Below are 25,510 nucleotides of genomic sequence, written 5' to 3' on the forward strand. Positions count from 1 at the left end.
AAACGAGGAAGCAAGGGCATCCATAAATAAATGTCCAAATTTTGCACATTTGACCTCTTCTGCATCACCGTCCATCCGTACGACAACAGCCACATCTTTAACTTTTTGAGAAAATGCTACAAGAAAGGAGAAAAGAAAAGAAACTTTGCTTCAGCTTGCGATAATTGTGAAAGCAAGGTTGTTATTCCAATTTTACAGATAGAGAACTGAGGCTGATGGGGAGCCCCTATTCCCTATGCATTGGTCTGAAAGCATTGCATTCTCCAAGCCATCCTTACATTTCTTTCCTCCAGAACTGGTGATGATAAATGGCTTTGATGGACTAAAGAAAGGATCTAAAACAAATTTATGGAGCAAAAGCACCATTTGGAGAAGTTCTTTTTGGGGAAAGGGAGGAAACAGTTCCCAGCATTTTCCAGCCAATATGGATAAGAGTGGACTGGTGAACAAAATCCAGGGCCCAAAGAGGCTAAAATGCACCAGATCCCATTTGAACCTGGAAGCTAAGCAGGATAAGCTCTGGTTACTACTGGAGGGGAGTAGTAAGACTGGAAGGGAGTTTGATGGCCCACCAGATTTGTGGCCTAAAAGCTATACTTTCCCCACCCTTGGTTTAAATAAAGTCAAATGTTGGAGAGAGTAAGCCTTCCAGAGGTCTAGGTCAGGCATGGAAGGGTGCAACCAGGATTCATTTCTCCACCTGGTTATCTAACATCTAAATGGGGGTTTTGCTTGGTTCAGAGTTGAAGATTTGCCCCAATTTGCAGGGCTGTCAAAGAAGCCTTCCTTGTCAGGGAGCCATGCTTAAATTCCTCTGGTTCTGCAAGGGAGTTTTCCTTCCCTCCACCCCTTCTGTCAGCAAAGGAGGAGGGTATCCCTCTTGTTAGCCCATAAATCATCTCCGTAATTGGTGATCAAAGGCCTGTACAAGTCCAGGCAGATATTCCCATTTGGCAGGTGCCCGGTCTGGCACCATGTAATTGAATAACACTCGCTGTGATGTATCGGTGCCCCCAGTCTTTGCGGGGGGGGGGGGGGGGAGAAGAAGACAAAGATGTAACGGAATCAATGCGAGCTTTAAGCAGGCCTGGGAAAGGTGAAAGCAAGGATAAGACACAAAGATTCAGAAGTGGAAGGAGGGCTGTTTCTTTTTCTTTTCTTTTTTCCGCCCCATCTTCCTCCAGAGCACCATTCGGGTGACAGCAGAAGGCAGTCGGAGTTGAAAGCCATCTCGCACACATTATCGGGATGGCTATCTGACGTCTGAGGAGCTCCACGTTGTGGCGCTGTCATCCCTTGTCTCTGTCAGAGAGGCTGGTGGTTTATGGAAGGGTCCATATAACAGAGCCTGAGACAGGAGTAAGTCCAAAAAGACTGCATCCGTACTGCAGAAATAATCCAGTTTGACACTGCTTTTACTGCCATGGCTCAGTGCTATAGAATCCTGGACTTGTAGTTTTGTGAGACATCAAGCCATCTCTGGCTGAAAGCTCTGGGGCCACAACAGGCTGTGTGGGCACATTATTATTTATTATTACAGTCGCCTCTCCAAGTCCTCAGACTTGAAATCCACGGATTTGAAAATCCACGGAGGGGCGACCGCCATTAATCTTAATGGGGTGCGCATCCTGTATTCATGCACCCCATTCACGCCTATGGGGCTAGAATATGTACGAGATTTGGAACTCGTGTGGTGTATATGTCCAGAACAGATCCCTCATGAGTTCCAAGGGCCAACTGTATTTTATTTTCTTGTATCCCACTTTTCTCCCAATATAGGGATTCAAGGTGCATTGTGTGACTTCAAGTCATTTCTGACTTATGGTAACATAAGGTGAAGCAATCTTGTCAAGATTTGTTCATAGGAGGTTTGACATGCCCTTACCTTGTGGCTGAGAGAGTGTGGCTTGGCCCAGTGGGTTTCCATGACTGAGCTGGGAATCGAACTCTGGTCCCTAGGGTCATAGCCCAACACTCAAACCACTACGCAACACACTACAATTCCTAAAATTCCATAGCAGTGAGTTAAAATGGGGCCAAACCAGATTATTCCTGAAGCATGGATGGCAACTAAAGAAAGATATGAAACAACTCCCGAGAGATGAGCATTGCATGAGGCATCCCAATTGTGGGCCGTGGAACTAACAGAGAAGTGGATGTTTTGGATCAGTTGCTTGGCTTCAACATCCAGCCACGAGGTTCATCTTGTTGCGGTTCCTCATCCAGAACTCTGTGTTGCAGAGACCTGATGTAGGATCTCGGATTACCAGGACAACCTGCTTGCATTCCTCATAGCTTCCACCTATCAAAGTCTGGGCATCAAGGTATTGTTGTTGTTGTGTGCCTTCAAGTCATTTCCAACTCATGGTGAACCTATCAGGATGTTTTCTGGGGCTGAGAGTGTGTGCCTTGCCTGTTGGGTTTGCATTAGCTTGACCATGGATTGTGCTCGACTATTGTGCTCCCCAAACTTGCACTACCAAGGAGTAAAAAATAACATGGCATTCAGTTTAATACAATTCTGTACCTGAAGACTGGGCGAAGCAAAAGATTAGTTGCCTCTTGTTTATCTCTGATGTGTCATCCGCACTTAACAATTAAATTAATCTAATTGCGGCACTTAATAAGATAACTCTCCAGCAAACACCCCGCCTTCTGTTTGCCGCTTCATAAAAAATCTTGGTTAAACCTAATGTATCCACTTCGAAACTATTCCTTGGTCATCTTTGTTCTTTTATTATTACTATTAATATCCCTCCCAAAAATTCTTGGAGGTATAATTAATGTTTCCGCAGAGATTTCTAACATTTTATTCCTTCCCGTGCCCATTTCCCCCCTGCTATACTGAAACCACCTATTATGCAAACACCGAGAAGCCAAACGATGAATTATGTACAAATCTATGTGTAGCTTTCACTTAATCACTGCATTTTTTGGTGTTTCCTGGTTCAAGGTAACTGAAGTGCGGAGAGAAGTGAATTACGCGAGTTTAATGCTTAGCAACTGGATTTGCTTTTCAGCTGTTTTTTGAAAAGAATCCCTAGTGAAGATGCTTGCAGTGCAATTCTATATATCTCTATTCAGAAGCAAGCCCCATTGAATTCAATGAGGCTTAATCGCAGGTAAGCATAAATGACATTCCTGCTTCATTATTGCTAATTGTTTTAAGTCTTTCCCCCCTTCTTCTCTTTCACTTACGACTTTGAAAATGCCAGTTCATGAGTCAGTGATTGTTCTGTACTGGAGGAACTTGTTGCCAGAAATGGTGTTAATTCTTCTACAATTCTCCATGTGTTCGACTTAGACGTGGGCCTTTGCAGCGTCATCCCTGTTGTGATTCATTGCCTTTATATGTCACCTTTTAACTGGCAGCTGAAGGAAAGCTACTTGGTCCTCATTTTATCCTTGCAACAACTCCCAAAGAGTACATCCACACTGTAGAAATAAAGCTGTTTGGCAGCAATTTCAGTGCTGTTGCACCATCCCATGGAGTCCTGAGATCTGTAGTTTTGCATGGTCTTTCGCCATCTCTGCCAAAGAGTTCTGGTGCCACATAGAACAACAAATCCCATAATTGTGTAGGACGAAGCCATGGCAGTTAAAGTGGTGTCAGGTGGTATTTTTTCTACAGTGTGGATCCACCCCTAGTAGCACCTTATAGAGTTGGAGGAGACCTCAAGGGCCATCAAGTTCAGTCCCCAGCCATGCAGGAATACACAGTCAAAGCACCCCCGACCAAGCCTTGGCTGGATAGGAGTTTGACCAGGTCCCTCCCATCCTTGCCATACCCCCTAACCACTACACTACACTGCTCCAAGGCTACTTGAGCAAGATGCCTAACATCCTGGCAATGGCATGTGCACTTTGGGTTACTCTGTATATTAAATTCTGTTTGGTTATGGGGACTGTTGGAATTCAGCACTCCAACTGCTAATGGATTCACCTATTCATTTTGTATCTGGATGACCCTGTCCATGGCCATTCATTGACTAGAGAAGGACAAAAGACAACTAGACATAGAGGTGGCAACATTCCTGAAGCCACCTCTCCAGGGTGAATAAAAAATATCTTCCTGGAGATCCTGGGGGTCCTCCAGAGATCCAGGAGGTTGTGAAGCTCTCCAGAGGGAGAATGAGGGTTAACCATTTTCAGGGAGTGGGTAGCTTGACTTTCAAGACAAGGCAGCTCTAAAGGCCTTGATGCTACTTGAGAACCAGCACTGCAGCTGTCCAGCAGCATTAATCTCTACTCTCAAAATGCCCCAAATTGGAACAACAATATATCATTGTGTCATAGCCTCATTCTCAGTTGTATTTTTAGCCGGAAATGATAGCTGTTCCAATGGCTTATTGTCATCTAGGGGTGGTTGGTGGTTTCCATTCAGCAGTTTGTGTCCTGAACTCAAGGCACTGTGACGCATCCACTAAAATGTGTTCAGCACCTTGGAGGTGGTGGTTGCTGTGTGCATTCAAGTCATTTCTGATACACGGTGACCCTAAGTAGAGCCTATTATGGGTTTTCTTGGCAAGAGTTGTTCAGAGGATGGTTGCCATTGCCTTCCTCTGAGGCTGTGAGCATGTGATGTGCTCAAGGTTTCATGGACCAGCTGGAAATTGAACCCCGGTCTCCAGGGATGGAGTCCAACCCTCAAACCACTACACCATGCTCTCTCTGGTAACTAAAACATGCAGTGGTCCAGTGACATGGAAGCCAACTACCACCAATGTCACCATCACCATCACTGTCATGCATAGTGTTGTCCTTGGCCAGAATGCCTTGATCTTTTATGAGCAACAGGTGATTTTACTCTACACTTTTATCCAATTTAGAATCCAAATTGCTTCCTATTTGGTTTAAACTCCTGGTGTTGTTCATTTTCTCTTCCTTAAAGGAATAGGAAGATAAAAAAACAACAGCAGCACAATGTGGTATTGTTACTTTGTACTTCTAATGGGGTGAAGGGGAGGATGTTAACTAGCTCTGATTCCTCCCATGGACTTGGACAACTCAGAAGGGAAGAGAGAAACAGAGAAAAGGAAGGAAAGAGCAAGGATGGGAGCAGGCTTGTTGCAATCCCTTGGAGCTCAATTAATCTTGTTTGGAAAGGCAAAGAGCTGCACCTGTCCATCCTGGGATTCTCGCCTGGGGTTTTGAGAGAGCAGAGGTCTTCCGGTAGGAGGTTCCTAAATCATCCCCAAGGTCTCCAAAAGTTTATTGAGTTTCCAACCAAACTGGAGACACACACACACACACATACAAAGATATAAAATAAATGCAGAGGTGTGTGTACAATCAGTCCTTAAACAAGGAGAAGGAAACAAAATCAATTCAAGCTCGAATGAGAAGATCCTGGACATTTGGTCCACCTAATGGAGAGAAATAATGGGAAAGACTCAGGAACGTGTTCTTTAAATGCATCTATTCTTCATTTTTGCTTCTTGGCCCTGTTATGTCGTTTCACTTTGGCATGACTCTTCAAGGCTGGGGGAAAGTTCTGAGCCTGGAAGAGCCAACTTTCTCATTACCAACCTGTTTGTACTGTTCTCATAGCTATTAGGACGGGAGATGAGTCATGACTGCTCGCTTCAATTTCGGTTGTTTTGCTCCTGCGCTCTCTAAGCTGTGAGAATCCATCTTCCTGGGTGATGGATGTCTAGGGAACTCCAGCTCAGGTGGGACCTTCTTGAGGGGGCATGTGCAATCCCTAAACCATATTGTGCCCACCGCCGGTGTGTGGCAAGTAATGTAAGTGTTAAAGGGAAGGGCTGTGGATCTGGGGACTCAGGAGTTGCCATCTGCACTACGAAGAAGCAAACACGAAGGATAAACATGGCAATGTCATTAGCTTATGCTAGTTTAAATCTTATTTATCCCAGAAGCTGCAAAAGCCACACATTCCTGGTTCTCTTCTTACCTTCCTTCTTGTCATTAACCTGCTCCCCTGGGCTCAGTTTGAGAAGAAACTTATGCAATTGACACCCCCCTGCCCTATTCTCTAGAGGATGCACAGCTCTGTACCTAAGAACATTAAGAGAAAAGGTGGTCACCTGGCTCCAAAAAGACCTTGATGAAAGCAACAGATCAGCCTTTGCAAGGAGCACCTGCCTTAGAAGGGGCACCACCTGTGAAAAGCCCCTGTCTCTTCAATGCACCAACTTCATATCAATTCACAATTCTGTCAATAGGCAGGACAGTAGTGGGCAATTGTGTCCTTCTAGGGCTATTGTTAATCCCACCTAGAGTAAAACCATTGATTCAATGGGGTGTTTACTCACCATTCATCATCTGATTCAATGAGTCTACTCTAATTGGAACTAGTAAAATGTATCCCAGTCATGGTGCATTAGACTGTAACTTCCGTAATGCCTCCCCATTGGCTTTTCTGGATAGAACGGCTAGGAGTTATAGATCAAATATATCAGGAGGACCACAGTTGCCCATCTTGACTTGGGGCAATACCTTACAAGCCTTACTGGTGGAGAAATTGCCCCATGTTTTCTTCTCCTTTTTATATTCACCATCGCTGTGTCTGTTTGATGGAGTTGTTCAGATGGTTTCCCTGGTCAGCTCAGAAATTCGCAATCCATCAAGTTGACGTCGCACAGATGGATGACAGACTTCTCTATCAAATGATGAGTTAGCTGCACAAGCTTTCCAGAAACTGGAGTCAGATTCCACAGAAATGAGAGAAACTGGCAGAGAAACCTGCACCCCAGTCTCTATTCCATAGAAAGATACATCCCACTTAACACAACCTTCTACAGATCAACTCACCTGGTTGAAACAGCACTGAGCAAAAAGATGGTGCATTGCCATTCAAAGGATGATGTGCAATAGGGATATGATTGGAGATTACTTTCCCCCCCCTGACATCGCAATATGTTGTTTTTCTCCAAGAGCATCACAATTGGATCACAGTCCCTATGCTGATTTGGGCTTCTAGGTACTAGGTAACTAAAGGGTCAACCATTGCCCATCCCAGTAATGCTTAAGTTGTAGGCTGAAATCCACCTCAAGGTGGGGCTCTCTATTTGGACTATAACTAGCAGCATCTCCAGCCAGTATAGTCAATATAGTCAATAGGGAGCTATTGACTAGAATCCTGTGGGTCTAATAATCCCTAGTTTGAGTCATTCCATTCTTTTCCTCCCCAGAACCTAGAATCAACCCACACAGGGCAGATTTGAAATTCACTGTCAAGATAGTGCCACAGAATCACCACTGTGAATGCAAAGTTATTCTCTTTCTCCTGGATGCAGGGTCCAGAACAAATGCTTTGTCATCCATTTTCACTTGCTGGGAGGGAAAAAATGGTTTTGCTTTTTCATTTGTAATATAGGCTACTTTAAAAAGATCTTTAAAAGAAATCGCACAAAATGGCTAGAAACTTGTCCCCCATCTCTTCTTCCATAAGGGTCCATGATCTTATGGAGTGGCCTGTAGATTCCTTGGCCCAGCCTATTCCTCTGTGTGAACTGACTCAGACATTTTGGGGGAAAGGTTCTCCAGCAAGTGCATGCCTGTAATGTACTCCCGAGAACCATTGCCATTTTATTGTTATTTTACAGTCACCAGAACCCACAAAACCAAGAGAGAGTTCTGCAACCAGTTGCAAGACCACCATCCTCAGTCTGGGAAGAATTTCCTCGAACCATCATGCTTTATGCCCTTTATGTTGCCTTCCTCTACTCCACACATCTTGCGGGGATCTCAGATTCGAGCAAAATGTCAAAGTGTGAATGCAGAAGAAATCCAGGTCAGCTGGGCTCTTCCAGTGAGGACCACCACCTTTAAGTGCCAGGACAGTTTGCAAAACCAGGAGCCACAAACGATGCTCGGTCCGCATTTTCTGTGGCTCAAGAGTGACACCCAGTGACTGATCCTGTGATTCCCACATGGGTATTCCCTACAGATCGGAGCACCGCTGTTTGTGCTTCCTGCTACTTGGAGTCTCTGCGTCTCTTGGATAATCATGTCAGATTGAGAATGGGAAACACATTTAATGTACAATTCCTGCCTGGATTTGCATAATCACTTAATTGCAGCCTCTGATTTCTCTCCTTCTTGGCGCATCAAGCCTGGCAGCCATGAGTGAACCCAGCTCTCATACACCTGGAAGATCTTGCAATGCCACGACAGAGCAATTTGGTTCCTTTTGGCCTGATATTTCATGGTCACTGGTTCCCTGTCACTCCCTTGAATGGAACGTTTTTTTAAAAAATGCACCTTAATGCAAACTTTGAGACCACTGCGGTGCCTGGCGCAGTCACAGCTCCTCATCTTCAAAGCATGACAACGTGCAAGCCTCCCTTAAAAATTCACCAGGATGTGTCTGAGGACAAATGTGAAGGGATTGGTGTGGTAGGTTGCATTTGGCTGTGAAATATAAGGGAAAAAGAAGAATGATGATATCTTGAGGAGGAGAAAGACCAAACAGTGGAAGCTGGTCTCTTCCATGTCATGATGAATCTACTCCGCTTTGCTTTCCAATACACTGAATTTTGTCCTCAACATAGGTTCAGCATTTTGGACAGTGTCCTTAAATGCCTTATTCTTGGCCACTCTAATTATAGTTGATCAGAGCTCTGAACCAACACATCTGGACAGGCAAAGATTTGCCATCCCAGCCTATTGGCTTTTGTCATTGGCTCCTGGACAGCCCTTTCACATGTTTCCGTGACTGTGGGTTTATCTAGGTGCCAATGGATGAGCTTGGGAAGCTGCCCAACATCTTCTATTTAGCCCCAAATGCCCCCAAATCTTCAGTCCATAGGAATTTCTAGTTGGAGGACATGCAGCCTGAATGCCTATTGCCCACATAAGGATGCTGCTGCCAGATGTGTCCATTCTACAGACCTTAAAGTGTGGCAGCAACCCCTGGATTTGGAGACTAACTAGTGCTACTTATTTCATACCTGCCAACATTAAGCAGAGTGAAATAGGGATGCTCTTATTGGAAAAGAAAGAAGGAGAAAGAAGGAGGAGAAAAAGGAGAGAGGAAGATGCAGAGCCTCCTACTTTACGGCTTGCAAGTATGAGGGACGTCTTTTGGGAAGCACATTTCTTGGAGGCTTTTATGGTGGGAGGTCAGTTTTTGGAGGCCGTTGTTTCTTAGCCTGTATATGGATCTTCCATGTCCTGATAGCTCATACTTTCTTTCCTGCACGAGTCCTAGAAGACGCAGAAGAAACAAGGCAAAGTTGGCTCTCCTCCTTCCTAAGGAAAGAAAAAGAAAAGAAATGATGATTTCGTAGATACAGTCTGAAAAAAAGAAGAAGCAGTGCAGCTCTCTCCAAATGACAAATGTCATCTTTCTTCACTGACACCCGATAAAGGTTTGTTCCATCTCCAGTGTCAGCCTGAAGGGACAACTGAATCATGCCTAACCTCCACCACCCTTCTCTCTTTCAGAAAATGAGTCCCTGGGATCTTGACTGCCTCCACCAATTCCTCCGACTCCAATGGACTGTTTTCTTGCCTCTTTCGCTAGCTCACCCTCGTTCACCTCTGCTCTTCTCTCCCAGCTCAGCTTTCAAAAAGCAGATAATGGCTTTGCTGAAATACGATTCTCAAACTTCCTTAACCTGAAAATAAAAAGAAAGGGGGAAGGGAGGAGAATGAGAGGGTAAGAACTCTTGTTCCGTTATTTGACATTAGCATTCAGGGGATCGGATGTAGATTTGGCCCTTGCATGGAATAGGGGTCGACTCACCTGTTGCAGGTGATATAATTGAGGGTCTCATCCTTGACATTTCTCTTTAAAATGACACAACTGTTGCCTGGAATTGTGACAGTGATAGCAACCACCTAACCATGGAGACAGGAGAACGTTCTTCAGATATGTGATGGCTTGTCATGAAGGAAAGGACAGGGGCTTGTTGTCTGCAGCCCCTGAAGACTAGAACTAATGGGTTGAAATTGCAGGAGGGTTCACTCAGATCTTGGAAGCAACACATTACAAACAATGCGGTTAAGGTCACAATGGACTTTTGCCGGCAGCGAGGGTGGGATAATAGTTTCAATGTTTTGGCTGCTATGTTTGCAACATTACTTCAGGAAGCGTTCTTTGTATGTTTCATCCTTGCAGTAAGTTGTGGCATTCGATTTAGTTGTGCACATATCCCTATCCATTTGTTGTTTGTATTAACTGTAAACGTTATGTATGATGGTTCTTCTGGGGTCTGTGGTATTGCACCCCAGACGGAAATGCCCAACGGCTTCTCTGGAAGGATTTACACATGGGTAAGGTAACAAGAGTCCTCTATCCAAAGAGTACCAACACAATCCTAGTGTTACACAACAGGAATGTCTACTGGTGAGCCTTGAGACATTATGAAGTTTTCTTGGGCTATTTTCTCCTTTGCGCTGGTTGAGACAACGACTTCTCCTCTCTGCGATCATGTTTGTTTTGTACAATGCTGGTGTCACTCAAGGCCATTAAACGCTAGAGTTCTTCTCTTTTTCTCTCCCTTCCTTTGTCTCCAGGTATTTGGTTGGCCTTAGATCCTACATCAGGAGGAAAAACAAGCCCTCTCTGAACCATAACAACTGAAACAAGCTCTTATTTTCTTGAGTTCAAACAATCTAAGGCAGCCTTTGTCGCTTTCCCCCATCTTGTTCCCTCTCTCTCATAAGATCTCAGTCCAGTCCTACAAGGCGCTGCATCCCAAAGAAAAACAAGCCACACCGCACCCCGCAACCCCCACCTTGCGTACCCACTCCACCTCTCCTCTTCTCCCCCTGAAGCCAGTTGGATGCTTTTAGTGCACTTACAACTCGTGAATTATGTTAAAATATACCAAACACACACCGTTGGGCTCTTTGATGAAAACTTTAAATTGCTGTTTCAGGGCACAATTCAGTGTCTGCCTCATTCTGTGATAAAAGGACTTTAAGATGCTGTTTTAGAATAGAATAGGATTGGAAGAGGTTTTCTTTCTGGGTTTTTTCGTTTTAAACAGCATCTTTCATGCTCAAGGTATCCCCAAGGGCTCTGGAAAAGCAATGATTTTTGACTCAGGAAATACTTTAAACAAATGGAACACCAGCAGGCTCTCAGCGATTGCATGAGGCTTACTTATACCATGGATAAGTATCTTGGGGGACAGACAAACCATTGGGGGTGAGGAATGGATGAACCAAGGTGTTTAAATAAAACAGAAAGGGGAGAATTGAAAGAAGCCAGAATTCCATTGGTATCTTAGGCACATTTTTATCTGCCATAGGATCTCCATTAAGCAAACAAAAATAAGGACCACAAAAGATCTACACGAATTCATCCTAGATGGAGAGAAAATCGAAATAGTCAAAGGTTTCCCATACTTAAAGGATCCAGCTTAGATCAGAATGGAGACTGCCGTCAAGAGATCCGAAGAAGATTAGGAATGGGAAGGGCAGCCATGAAAGGACTTAGACAAGATCCTAAAGTGCAAAGATGTAACTCTGGACTTAGAATGGTTCAAACCATGGTATTCCCAATCATGTACCAATGTGAGAGCTGGATAGAATGAAAGCCAACTCATTTGAGACACGGTGCTGGAAAAGAGTGCTGAGGATACCATGGGTGGCCAAAAAGACAAACCAATGGGTCCTGCAACAGAGCTAGCCTGGACTCTCCCTGGAAGCCAAGATGCCTAAACTGAGGTTACTGTACTTTGACAACATCATGAGAAGACAAAACTCATTGGAAAAGAGCATAATTCTGGGAAAGGTGGAGGGCAGAAGAAAGAGAGGCAGACCACGTGGCAGAAGGTTAGACTCAGTCAGGTCGGACATGAGCCCGAATCTGCAGGACCTGAGTAGAGCAGGTTGAGGATAAGGGAACTATGAGATGGGGGTCTCACAGTCACTTCAGTATGCAATGCCATAACACTCGGTGATTCCTTGTTAGAGGATGATGTATCCAGTCTAAGCCATATGCCACACTTTAAGTACCTGTCCAAGATGCTGGACATGACAACCTCAAAATAGACTCATAGACTCTTAGAATCACACAGTTGGAAGGAACCACCAGGACAATCTAGTCCAACTCCTTGCTGTGCAGGAATAACACAACTAAAGCACTCCTGAAAGATGTCTATCTTACCTCTGTTTTCTTCCAAAGAAGACAAGTCCACCAACCTCCATGTCAACCAGCTCTTACAGTCAAGTTCTTTCTACTCTGGTGGTATTTCTTTACTTGTAGTGTGAACTCATTATCTTGGGTTCCTGTCTCTGGAGTAGCAGAAAATAAGTTTGCTCCATCTTCTACATTTCTTCGGACCTTTGGTTGGCTCTATTAAGGTCAGGATAAAAACATGGAATGGATACACTACCTCATAGACATGGGAGCCGCCAATGTTGCCAGAAAATCTTGTCTGTGGCAAAAGGCCAATGTCAATAAGAAATGAGGTCCTACACATAATAAATAAAGATGGGTCTTCTGGAGTACTCCTTCCTCCCCAGTCAAGTGCTCACTTTAAACCACGTTCCAGGCACTTGAGTATAAATATTGGCTTTTGGTAAATATATATACCCCATAAAGAGATTGATGGAGAATACATGGGGAGGGAGAGGGAAAGAGGGTTTAATATAAAGCCAAATGGGAGATCGCATTGTAATACTATTGCATGCGCTTGCAGGGAATGTCATGAATGTGTCTTATTTAAGAACGGAGGCATAGCAATGCAGGATTTTATTTTATTTTTTACTTGAAAGTGCGGTGTAAATTTCCCGGCGAACTTGCTAAAAATACCAAGCTGCCAATATGGAGACCAAAGAGGAACGGCGAACAGAATGGGGCTGGCGAACAGGATATAATGAGAACGCACACTGAAACTGTCATGTTGATGAATATTTGATATTTTATCGGATTAAGTATATTCGATTTGGGATTCCTATGAAACGGGGCTGTGGGGATGTTAGAGCCCAGGCTTGTGAGATGAGACAGAGCACAGAGGCCACAGCCGTCAAGAGAGAAGCATGAGGAAGGAGGAAATCATATAATATGGATGGCTCAGGGACCGATATTCCCAAAGTGGGAGCGCTGGCTTCCAAACACCGTGATAATTTCATATACTTCAATTCAGATTCTCTCCATGACATACTAGCATGGAACTAGTTTCATAGTTACCCAAGGGACATGCTTTCCAGTGCTAACCTGATCCATTTTGGAAAAGGATTCTACCAAAACCAACCTGCCAGCCAGTGACAGCTGAGGGTTTCAATGCCAGTGGAATTATTATTATTATTATTATTGTTGTTATTATTATTATTATTATTATTATTATTATTATTATTATTATTTATATACAGCCTTTCCAAAGGATTAAAGTGGTTTACAAAGTTATATAATGAATGCACTCTAGGTTTAGTCTAAATTTTAAAGGAGCCATCCATGTTACTGGGCTGATTTTGAGGATATGATTCAGCTTCTTTAAACTAAAACCTGGAATGGAGTCATAGCCCCACTGACATGGAAGTTGTGTACTCAAGCGCATTAATGCTCAAGTAAGGTGACCGCCTCTCTTTTTTCAGAGGTTCTTCATATTCGACAACCAAGAGGCAGGTAGAACATGGTGTTCTTCATTTTAGTGACAGTGGTGCAAACTGAATTTTGGCAAGTGCCAGTAAGGGAGGATTTTGTTTCAGTTTGCTTTGATCAAAATGTACAATGATCCAAAATGTGAGTATTAGGGATGGAAAGAGTGTGGCTTTTAAAGTTTGGAATAGTGGCCATGTCTTGTCTCTCAATACACTTTTGCACAGATAAAACGCATTTGTGTATGGTTTCTCCTAAGATATACATGCCAACCATGTCACATCACCGAATCCAATTTTCCCTAAACGTAACTTTCCAATCACTTCAAATGTTTTTATAGGTTTTTGTTTTTGCATTTTGCATGAACATATATGTGTGTGTGTGTGTGTGTGTGTGTTCCAACTTTCATAGCCATCCAAGAACTCTGCTTGGTTTGCTTAAAAATGAGGTCTCCACAAAATCCCTAGGCATCTTTGCACTCCGATAAATATGCATCGAGAACGATAGCTTGAAGCATTTAGAAAAAGGAGAAAACGCACTAAGGCCTTACCTGTGGCAACCATAGTTAAATAGTTATGTTCCAAGTCTATGTTCTGTCTTTCAGTGAGATTCATCTCTATTCAGAGATTCAATTGTAATTGGACACAGATGCAAGCAAATTGTTTACTCCGACTTCTCAAAGATGCAGGGAAGGAGGTGAGGAAAACAAAAACAAGCACACGCACGCATATAAATAAATAAAGTAACCACATTCTATAAAGATATCAAAAGTCAATTAAATTTGTGAACAACATGTTTTGCAGCTAACGGAGAATACAAAGGGAGAGGTCAGGTCCCGCTTTCACAGAAGGGAAGCCAGTGAGAAGGCAAAGCAAATAGATACGTCATTATGGAGCATTATGAGGGGAGATGAAAGGAGCCACATCCCAAAAAGCAGCAAAGGGCGAACCATAATTTGTTCAAAAGGGGAAACAAGCAAACACAGACTTGGTGATGCACAAGACCTACAAAGGCACATGAAGGGGAGTGCGTACTGTTGGGCCCCTTGGTAAAATAAGTGATGGACTACTTTCCTTCTGCTGGTTTCAAGCCGCCATACTTATGATAATGCTTTACACGTTGTGCCAACATTGTGGCTGAGATCCTACATTGGAGCGGCACGGTGTAAATCTCCACATGGAGTATGGCACATGAAGGCACTGGAGGCATGTCTGCCTATGCCCCATGGTCAGACTCAGACCGATGGCATCATCTGCCAAGATCCCAATGGATGGATACTGTGCCAGTCTCTTCTCCAATATCCTTCACCACTTTCTACAGCCACAGAATGGCTGTTTGAGAGGGCTATCACCCCATAAGTCATTGGGGTGGTAAGTGGGAAACCACAGGGGAATTTTTGCCTGTGGAACTCTTAATGCTACATTGGGCAATGTAGTATCTCAATCTAATTTTGTTATACGCAACCCTTGAGATGAATGGCACCATTGCACAAACAGGCCAAGAGAACAAATGTGGAGCTGAATGTGCCCCAAATGTGAATGGTGACCATTTATGTCTGAAGTGTAATGCACTTCACTGAACAAGGTGTATTCATGAGCAATGGCATCACATGAGCAACTCTGCTTCTGCAGCCTTGAATGAATGAGGCCGTTTCACGTTGGCTAAAAATGTCCAATTGGTTTAGTAGGTAGGGCATAAGACCTCAGTTGGGGTCTTTCCATGAGCATCTCCCACACTCAGACCTCCAATGGCAGACAAACCCTGGACATAACATTTTTGTTGGTGTACTTGTGTGAAAGACCCAGAAACATGGAAGGACTGGCGATCTTCTCATGGCCATTTCAGACCACTCTGGCTGAGATTCCAGGCCAAGGAGGTGGGAGCCTTGTCCCTAAATGCCAACCAGATTTCATGCTGGCTTATTACAATGGTGCACAAAAGTAAAGCTTGCATCCCATTCCAGCCAGTTTATCATGGCAGTGGCGCCATTGTGGAACCAAAACATCTTGATCTGAGCATGGTCCCAAATCTTAATTAACTGATTTGCTTATTTTATTTCATCGCATGACCCTGGATTATGGATCATTGATCAACAATGTTCTAAAAGACAGAAGAAGTGGTCTTTCCTTGTTATGGAGAAGAGGAGTAGACAACAACATCAATGTTTTCATAGATGTGAATAGCTCTTTCTGAAATACAACTCAGGATACGAGTGTCAACCAAGCCATCACTCTCACAGATATGTTTGTCAATTGATCAAAATGTTTTTCACTGCTGGCCATGAACCCCTCACTTCGGAGTGTGATCATTTCGACAGCTGCTGTGTTTCAAACCCAGAGTGTCTCAGTTTTGATTTGCAACAGAGATCTAGTTTCTCTCGGAGAAGCCACACACCTGGGGCTGGTTTGAAACACTTCGGGGAATGCAATGGTAGGTGATCCGTGGCCCAGAGGCCTCTTTTATATACGAGCAACATTGCATTTCATTACACAGAGGCTGGGATCCCAACACTAAGGTTGTGTGCATAGTATAGAGATGAAGGTCTTCACTATTTGTTTTTCTTCTTCTTGAAGGAAGCAACCAGCAAGGTAAACAATTTCCTTCCTGCTGTGAGAACGCCTTCAAAAACCACAAAGTTTCCAAAACCTATTAGCAATTCAGGACATTCTGCGGGAAATTTGCATGGAGGTGTTTTGCACAGAGAAGAGCGTTTTCTAGGCAGGGAACAGTATTTCTTTGCAGAAATGAAAGCAAGCTCCTTGAGATGAAGTCGAAGGCTATCATGGCTGGCACCCATAGTTTTCTGAGACCCCCTCAATTTTCCATCCCTCTTCTTGATACTGGACTTTCCAATCTTCAGTTTGCTAAGGAAAGGATTTCTAGAATGCAATAGGGTTTCAGTAGTGGAAATCACGTATTGAAGAACTGGGTGGCCTCTAGGATCACTTCCAGTTCTGAAATCCTATGGCTGGAATCCTATTTGGGGTGTTGCATCCTTGTAACACTTCCATCAGAATAAGGCTACATCCTAGAATCATAGATCTGGAAGGGACCACAAAGGCCATCTAAACTAACCCCTTGCCCTGGTCATCCATCTTCTGTTGAAATACATCCAAAGAAGTAGAGTCCATCACCATCGGAGGCAGTCCATCCTGATGTACAATAGACCAGGTTGGTCCACACCGTCATGCTTGTGAGCATCAACATGTTCTGAGAGGTGCTCAGTGAGATATTATTAGCCACTTCATAAAACTTGGGAAATCATTATTGCTCTTGATTTAGCTAGACATGCCTAATTATGAACTGGGAGGGTATTTCAAAGCCTTTAAGTCCAAATCATTTATTGATTTTTAAGAGAAGGAGCCAGGAGGAAGTGTTAATCCTTGATATTAATAACCAAAGACCAATTTGTCGGCGAAGCCGTTATTAAAAAATATTAGCAGAAATACCAGGGTGGGGCGAAACCAAAGGAAGGTCATCCCACTCCTTCTTCCTCTTTGCAATCAATCTCGCATTATCAAAGGCAGAGGAACCCAGGAGGGAAGGAATGTGTTTGGTGGAACAAGAGTAATTTGTGACTTTAAGGAGGAGTCGGCGGCACCATGATTATTTTTATTTACTGGAAAGTGGATCAAGTGGAAGCGGATGATCAAACAAGCCATGCTGGGTGGTTCATAGAATCATAGAATCATAGAAGCGTAGAGTTGGAAGAGACCGCAAGGGCCATCCAGTCCAACCCCCTGCCATGCAGGAAATCCAAATCAAAACATCCCCAACAGATGGCCATCCAGCCTCTGTTTAAAGACCTCCAAAGAAGGAGACTCCACCAAAACCTCCATTGAGGGAGTGTGTTCCACTGTCAAACAGCCCTTACTCTCAGGAAGTTCCTCCTAATGTTGAGGTGGAATCTCTTTTCCTGTGTCCTATTCTCCTGTTTCCTATTCTCTGGAGCAGCAGAAAACAAGCTTGCTCCCTCCTCAATATGACATCCCTTTAAGTATTTAAACAGGGCTATCATATCATCTCTTAACCTTCTCTTTTCCAGGCTAAACATCCCCAACTCCCTAAATCGTTCCTCTTAGGACATTCGACATCAAGGCAATGTCGTCTAGGAGGCCATGGTGAGAGATGTTGAAGGCTGGTGTATCAAACCAAGTGAAGAGCCTCAACCATTACTTTGTACAAGGTTCTCATACTTCAGCGGGGATTTGAACCCTGGTTTCCACAGTCATAGTCCAACACTCAACCCACTATACTGGCCCGGTATATTGACAGCTGCCCATCAATATATTTAACAGCCGCATTCAACCCCTTGAATAGCCATTTCGAGTCTTCACTGTCCCACTGGTAAGTCTCTGCCAATTCTCACTGCCATCCTTTCTATGGCCATCCTTCCGCATACAGATATATTTTTGTTAATGAACCCTGCTTGCCTTTCCATCCATCTCTCCTCCCCAACTCTTTATTGCTTACTTTAAAATTCATGATTTAATTTTTCTCTCTCTCCTCCCAAACAAACAGTGCCTTCCTTTTTAGAAACATCACTCGCCACCGTTGCATCCATTCCATTCCAGTGATGCTTGAACGGAAAGAATCGACTCATGGCCCTTGAATGTCAATTAGTACAAAGGGGTCCTTCTCTGCTTCTTTTTTGGTTACAAAAATCTACTGTACATTATTTAAAAAGGGGGGAAAAGAGAGAGAGTTTGGGAGGGAAATTAGCAAGAAGAGCTATAAATTTCTCCCTCCATCCAAGAGCAGCAGTAGATATTAGAATGCAAATAAGGCAGCCATTGTCTATATTTAAATTTCCATATTGAACAATCTAACAATGTGAGCTGGGTTCTTCCTCCTTCTTTATAAGAATATATATATATATATATATATATATATATATATGGATTTATCCTCAACCTTTTGCACAGACTCCAAGGTGGCTAACAATCAACGAAAGCAAATACAATTAAAACATGAAAGAGTATAAAAACACAATTAGAAATACATCAATAATATAAAGAACAGCATCCAGCCCATTAAAAGAGCCTTTCATAGCAACCCAGTTTAATTGCTGAAGGTGCATCTGCTTTTGACTTTTAAGTCTTTGCCTGGAACCAGAAGGATAATAGGGAAAGGAAAACCCAAACTTTCCTTGGTAAGCAAAGGGATCTTGCAGTATCTTTGGGACTAACTGAAAGGTAGAGAAGAGAACAAAAAGAATGGACATCAAATGAAGACACTAACTTGCATCAAATGGACCTTGTCAATATATCTATGTACAGATGCTTATTTAGAGATAACAGCTAAAGTATGCATCAGACTGTTGCAACATAAATCTCTTTGTGCAGAGTTACAGCTTAATTCACACAACACAATCCTTGTGTTCAATGGTAGTGTTGCCCAGCTCAACCAAATGTGTAACTGAATGCAAAACCAAATGTCCACTCACCTCCATGCACAATGCACACCCATCGGCAAAGGGCAATGAACATTCATGTGCAATGAACATTGCATGTCCTGGAACAGTTGACATCCATGGGCAATGCATAACCCTTTCCCATCTACTTGGAGTTCCCAGTATGCAAAACGTGAGCTCCACCACTGAGTTCTTGTCCTTCCCCTAAAAATAAATGATGATCCAAGTTGAGGTGGCTCTTAATAAAAGGGAGAACTAAATGGAAGCACAGGGAACCGCCTTGGTGGGTATGGTTTAGTACTGGGATTTCCAAGGCTTCAGGTGTTCAGACTTGTACTTGTATTAGACCTGAACCTGGAACCTCCTGCATGCAAAGCACTTACTTTCCCATTGAGCTGAAGCTCTTATCCAAACAAAGAGCATGCAGAGCAGTGTTCAAGACTGGCGGCCCTCCATTCTGAAACAGAAAGTCAAAGATTTCAGATCCCTGGCCATCTTCCCTCCTTCCATTAGGAAAGTAAGGCATGGCTTGCACCCATCCATCAGGACAAAAGGGGAGAAGCAGGGCTGGACCAGCTGATGCCCTACTCCCAGTATCATTTCAGAGCGACATCAGGCAGCTATGAGAAGTGGATACAAGATAGCCAGACTGGCTTAAGAGACCCATTGTGTGTTTGTTTAGCCAACTGCTTTATTAGGAGCAATCTGGCTTAATCCTCTTTTAGTATAGCTGTCCAGACACAAGCACCTTTGCTGCCTGTGCAAACTAATTATCTTTAGCTACAAGGAGAGGGCTATGGCAATATCCCCCCCTTCGTCTCTCTCTAATGCTCCTTCCTCCCTCTTTCCTCCCTACTCTCTGCGTCTGCCACTAATATAACTGGCAGGGTCTCTCGATCAGTTCAAGCCCGCAGCCAAAACTCATTGTGCCCCCAGCCTACCATCTGTCATGGAAGGCAGCAGCCGAGAATGCCAGGTGAACTGTGCAACGTTTGCTGCCATCATTGGCTCAATTTGATTTGACTGGCAGAATTGCTTTCTGGGTGCCTGGCACTAACGGAACCTGCCTCAGGCTGCAGCTTTATATATTCCTGTTGCAGAGCAAACTGTACTGTGGTGAGTGTGGCTTGGATGGCATGGGCCTTTCTCTGCATTGCAGCCACCGAAGGTGAAGAAACTTGTGCCACTTGCGCAGGAGAGGCTAGGCGAAGGCCATCGCAAGAGCATTTTGACATGCAAGAAAGAGAAAATGCAGAGCAGGGTCACGAAAGAAAATGAGGGGGGAAAAGAATGCGAAATGGATGCACACCCTCAGACACCTTATTCCTCTCCTTCAAAATCTTTGGTGGATGATGATTCCCAAGTTGATGTGGGGATGAATCCATTGAGGATTTTGTTATTGTTGTTGTTGTTAACAGCCCTCAAGGTGACCCTGACTCATTAAAACAAGCTTGCTCTCCCCTCAACATGACATCCCTTCAAATATTTAAACAGGGCTATCATATCACCCCTTAACCGTCTCTTCTCCAAGCTAAACATCCCCAGATCCCTAAGTCGTTCCTCATAGAGCTTCATGGTTTCCAGACCCTTCACCATTTTAGTTGCCCTCCAGTTTGTCAACATCCTTTTTGAATTGTGGTGCCCAGAACTGGGCACAGCATTATTCCAGGTGATGCCTGACCAAAACAGAATAGAGTGGCACTATTACTTGGTTCTTGGAGTAGAGATCCCAACTATCTGGAGAAGCAAAGTTTGAGCATTGCTGGACCATCAGCCCAAGCTCCTGTGGCTGCCTCAAGTGACACTGAGCCCATTAGGAGTCGTGAGGCATCCTCTTGAAGAAAGGGTCGGGAGATGCTGCATCAGGCCCAGGTCTTTGAGAGTACATTTCGGAGCTGTCTTTCTGCTTTGGAGGCCCGGATCTGCCTGGATTGTTTGCTCGCTGATTATCACAGAAACTCTCCAGCACTTCAGTCTTTCCTCCAGTGATTATCTCCCCCCTCTTGAGATTTAAGCTTAGGCTGGCAAGCATTCGGCATGTGCTATTAACAAGGATGAGACAGACTCGAAAGCACTTTGGCTCCCCTTCGGAGTGCTCATTCCCAGTGTTCTTGAAATGCTGCCGGGTGCTTTCTCCCTCTCCTGCTTTCTCTCTCCCCCTTTTCTCAGAGTTTGTTCTTGTTGTCTAGACAGTCATCTTTTCCAGACCCCCCTCCCTCCCTTCCCAGCCCTTCAGCCTGGAGAAAACTTTGCTTTCAGTGATGATGCATCTTTTAAAAGGATTTCATCTGATTTCTCGCAGCCGTCTCGGATTCCCATCGTTTCCGAGCCATACATAAGGGATGAGCTTGGGGTATCTCTGAGTCCGATCGTAATACTATTATGAGGGCCATCAGCAATTTAAAAGGCAATAGCACTTGCCTAAATCCTATTTTTAGTACATCCATTGAATCAATTAAATTTCCTTATGGGTCGATTCACCTTTTGATGATTGAGCAAATGGTTCTACTTTTGTCGAAACTAACTGACATGATTTTGGCCACTGAGCTGTTTAATCATCTGCTTTTTGGACAACGGGTACAATATTTATGCATACATCGTGTCACCAAACATTCAGGATTTTGTTTTAAATGGGGAAAGGTACCAATCCACCTACCTTTCCCCAGATAACCTAGAGATGTATTGCTGGTCATTCTTGACCACAGCAACCAATCTACCTTCAAAGGTTCCTCTTCGATCTGCAAAGTCTTTTGGTTCCATACATCTCCAGGCATGACAGATTGTTCCTCAGCTGCAGAAATGCAGTTCTTCCAGCTTTCAATGGGATCATTGTTGCCCCTTAAAACTGAGAAAGAAAGAAAGACTTATCCAAAAGAAGTGAAGTTTTCTAACAGTGCGAAGGTTGTTTTTGGGTGTGTGTTTTCGGCACTTTGGAAAAGGCCAATGAAGATGATCAAACATCAAGTCACTTTTGAAAATAGGAAAGTAATAGCTCCTGACGATCTGGCTCCAATTTGACTGATGGAGACTGGATGGACAATCTATTCAGCTGATGGCAAACACTGAACAATTTCTGATGGGGGAAGAAATAGCCTCGGGATTATATCAGAAAGGTGTTGAATGAGCAGTGGTTATAGGGTTCTCCACCTTGTTTTCTCTTCTTTTATATCACCAATTTCACAGAATTGGTCCCCCACTCCATCTTAAGATACAAGTAGGGTTTTCAGAGGATGGCAGTGGTAAGTCAACACTTGTTCTACGGAGTTGCAATTCAACAGCTGCAAAATTCCCTGCCCTGGCCTAAATCTAAGTCCCATCTCTCCAAACACTGTTGAATTGCAACTCCATTGACTATTCTGCTAAGACTTGCAATCCAACAACAGCACTTTGAAGGCCAGGATTCTTGAGTCCGGTTGGGAGTAACCAACAGGATTCTGGGTAATGTATAGGATAGTAACACCATCCTTAAAGAGAGAAAGGGTGCATCTATGCTGTAGAAATAGTGCGGTTTCATGCCACTTTAACTGCCATAGAGAACTGTGTTGAAAAGTTCAGGAAAGTGGGACTATCAAAGTACAGCTGATTTCTGCATTCAGTCTGGATGTCCAGATTAGGTAAATGCACATCAAAATACAAACTGAACAGATTTCTCCTACATATTTACTCCAGTTTATCACAGGGAAATGGAGCAGCCGGAAAGTCTCACATCTTGCCTAATCCCCTCCAAAATAAGCCTGTGTCTTTGAGACTCTGGGAAGAGATGTCCTGACTTTTCTCAATAGGCAGATGTGTTTTTGACCTCAATTTTCACTCGTGGCTCAGTTCCAAAATAGTCCCTGTCAAAGCTGAACTATGTTTCCTCCCAGCCACCCGTCCCCATCCCGAAGCCGGGATAATTTGACAATATCATTTTCAGTATGCTATTTCAAATCTAAAAATAACCAGCATGCAATGGCACATGTGTGTGTGTGGCATCTATTTGTGTGTCTGTAGCAAAGGAGGGGGGGTCCACTAGTTACCACTGGCAAACAAAATGAAGGACTCTGAGAAATGTAAGCTATGGATTAGTCCTAGATAGACCCATTGAACCAAATGTTGAATGTTGAATAAAGATGTAGGTAAATTATATTGATTCAATGGATCCAAATTAGATCTCTGCAAGCTTGGGAGGTGAAGTTAGGAGTTTCTAATGCAAATAATTTTGTGAACATCCCCATCTACTTCTTTCAGCTTGGCCATCATGATTCAGTCCAGCATCATTTCCCTCTTGAGCTGTAAAACATCCCTACGTAAATACTTATCTGCCACCATGTGAAGGCAACTCCTAGCCTTTGGGATGCCACAAATCACTCAGCCGTGACGTGCGCCTTAGTGCACTTGTCTTTTTGCTCTGACTTTGGAACTGAATCAGCAGGGAGTAAATCCAATCCCCTGCCAATATGACTGTGGGAAATGGGCAACGGCTCAGCTTGGAAAGTTATGATCCAGTTAGGAGAGGCACCAGGCTGGCTTAACTCCTGCAGAATGATAGGATAAACTTTCCCTGGTGCTTCATCTTCACCCAGGCATGGCCGTTTCCTAGCCATTAGCCTCCTGCTGGCATTTCTAAACATGGGAGCCAAAGCAAACACCCCTGCGCCCGTAATGAGACAGGCCTCTCTGCCGCTGACAAATGTCCTCTCCCCTTTCCCGGTCCCTACTGATCTCTTGGCTTGGTTTGCATACTTTAATTTTTGCCAAACAACAGCGGAGACTTCTGCAAACCAACATTGTCTCAAGACTTCTGGGATTAAGTGATCTGTTGAACTCAGTGTGACTCTAAAATAAACAAATAAGGAGAAACAAACCCAACAAACCAGATGGTTGGGATGCTAGATTTCAGAGATGTTTCTGGAGTTTATAAAGCGTTGCTTCCAAGGTGGGATCGAGACACCTAGGCTGATGCCACATTGCAGAAATTAAGGCAGTCTAATACCAGTATGCCTGTCATGGCTTGCTGGGATTTTTGTAAGAGATTTAGACTCCCTTGTCAGACAGCTTTTGTGTCCCACCATGGAGTGGTATGTACATATTTTAAAACCAGCAGAAACAACTGTTGTTATTGTTATGTGTCTTCAAGTCTATGCTGAGTTATGGTGACCTTTCTCATAGGTTTTGCTTGGCAAGATTTATTCAGAGGGAGGTATCCATTGCCTTCCTCTGAGGTGCATATATATGAAAAAGTCCACATTTGAGAAAGATATCTGGATTTAGGAAGGGAAGGAATTTTTATGGAACCAGGACAGAATGAGCTTGGAACAGAATTTCCCATTTGAACTTGTGGACATTTCTATGCTCCATTGCACATTTCTCCATTCCACCAATTCATGTCTTGGCTCCTCACTCTCCAGTGGGCCCATAGCAGCACATGCAAGCATTTCTCACCATCGATTCCTTGAGAGATTTATGGCAAAAGCCAGATCTTGGTGAAGCGGCTAAATCCAATTCACTAAGGAATTACAAGCATGCCTGATCAATAATCTATTTATCTCCTTCGCTTTTGCTATCTTTAAACACTTCAGCCCTGTCACAGGATTCTGAAAGCTTTTGGAGAACAAAATTATCACATTTCTGTATGGCTTGCAAGTCGTCCCTCTGATGTCCAAGAGGGGATCTACGGCTTGGATCCTGTCCTGTTCTTGAGACGTTTTTAGATTTCTTCAAGTGTTATATCTAGGGTTCAAGGGTCTATGATCAAATTTGGCACAATATGGCATGATTTAGAGTCCATAGAAATCATTTTCCATAATTCAAACCCAACTTTCCACAACAGTTTCATTTAGCTCTCATAGAAAATATATTGATAGACCTAGAACCAAGAGCCAAGGTTCTAGATACTCAAATAGTAATTTTAGAATTTCCTGTCCTCTGTTCATTCCCTTTATTATGCCATGGACATTTGACACATCCCTGAAAGGTTACACAAACAATTTAGGGGCCTCTCTTTTAAATCATAGAATCATAGAATCGTAGAGTTGGAAGAGACCAGAAGGGCCATCCAGTCCAACCCCATTCTACCATGCAGGAAATCTAAATCAAAGCATCCCCGACAGATGGCCATCCAACCTCTGTTTAAAGCCCTCTAAGGAAGGAGACTCCACTACATTCCGAGGGAGTTTGTTCCACTCTCGGACAGCCCTTACTGTTAGGAAGTTCTTCCTAATGTTGAGCTGGAATCTCTTTTCCTGGAGCTTGCATCCATTGCTCCGGGTCCTGTTCTCTGGAGCAGCAGAAAACAAGCTTGCTTCCTCCTCAATATGACATCCCTTCAAATATTTAAACAGGGCTATCATATCACCTCTTAACCTTCTTTTCTCCAGGGTAAACTTCCCCAGCTCCCTAAGTCATTCCTCATAGGATATGGTTTCCAGACCCTTCGCCATTTTAGTCGCCCTCCTTTGGACACATGGCTCCAGTTTCTCAATGTCCTTTTTGAACTGTGGTTTCCAGAACTGGACACAATATTCCAGGTAGGGCCTGACCAAAGCAGAATACAGTACCACTATTACTTCCCTTGATCTAGACACTATACTTCTATT

The sequence above is a fragment of the Sceloporus occidentalis genome, unplaced genomic scaffold (assembly GCF_023333645.1).
Source record: "Sceloporus occidentalis isolate IW3139 unplaced genomic scaffold, rSceOcc1.0.p SCAF_8, whole genome shotgun sequence".
Classification (NCBI taxonomy): domain Eukaryota; kingdom Metazoa; phylum Chordata; class Lepidosauria; order Squamata; family Phrynosomatidae; genus Sceloporus; species Sceloporus occidentalis.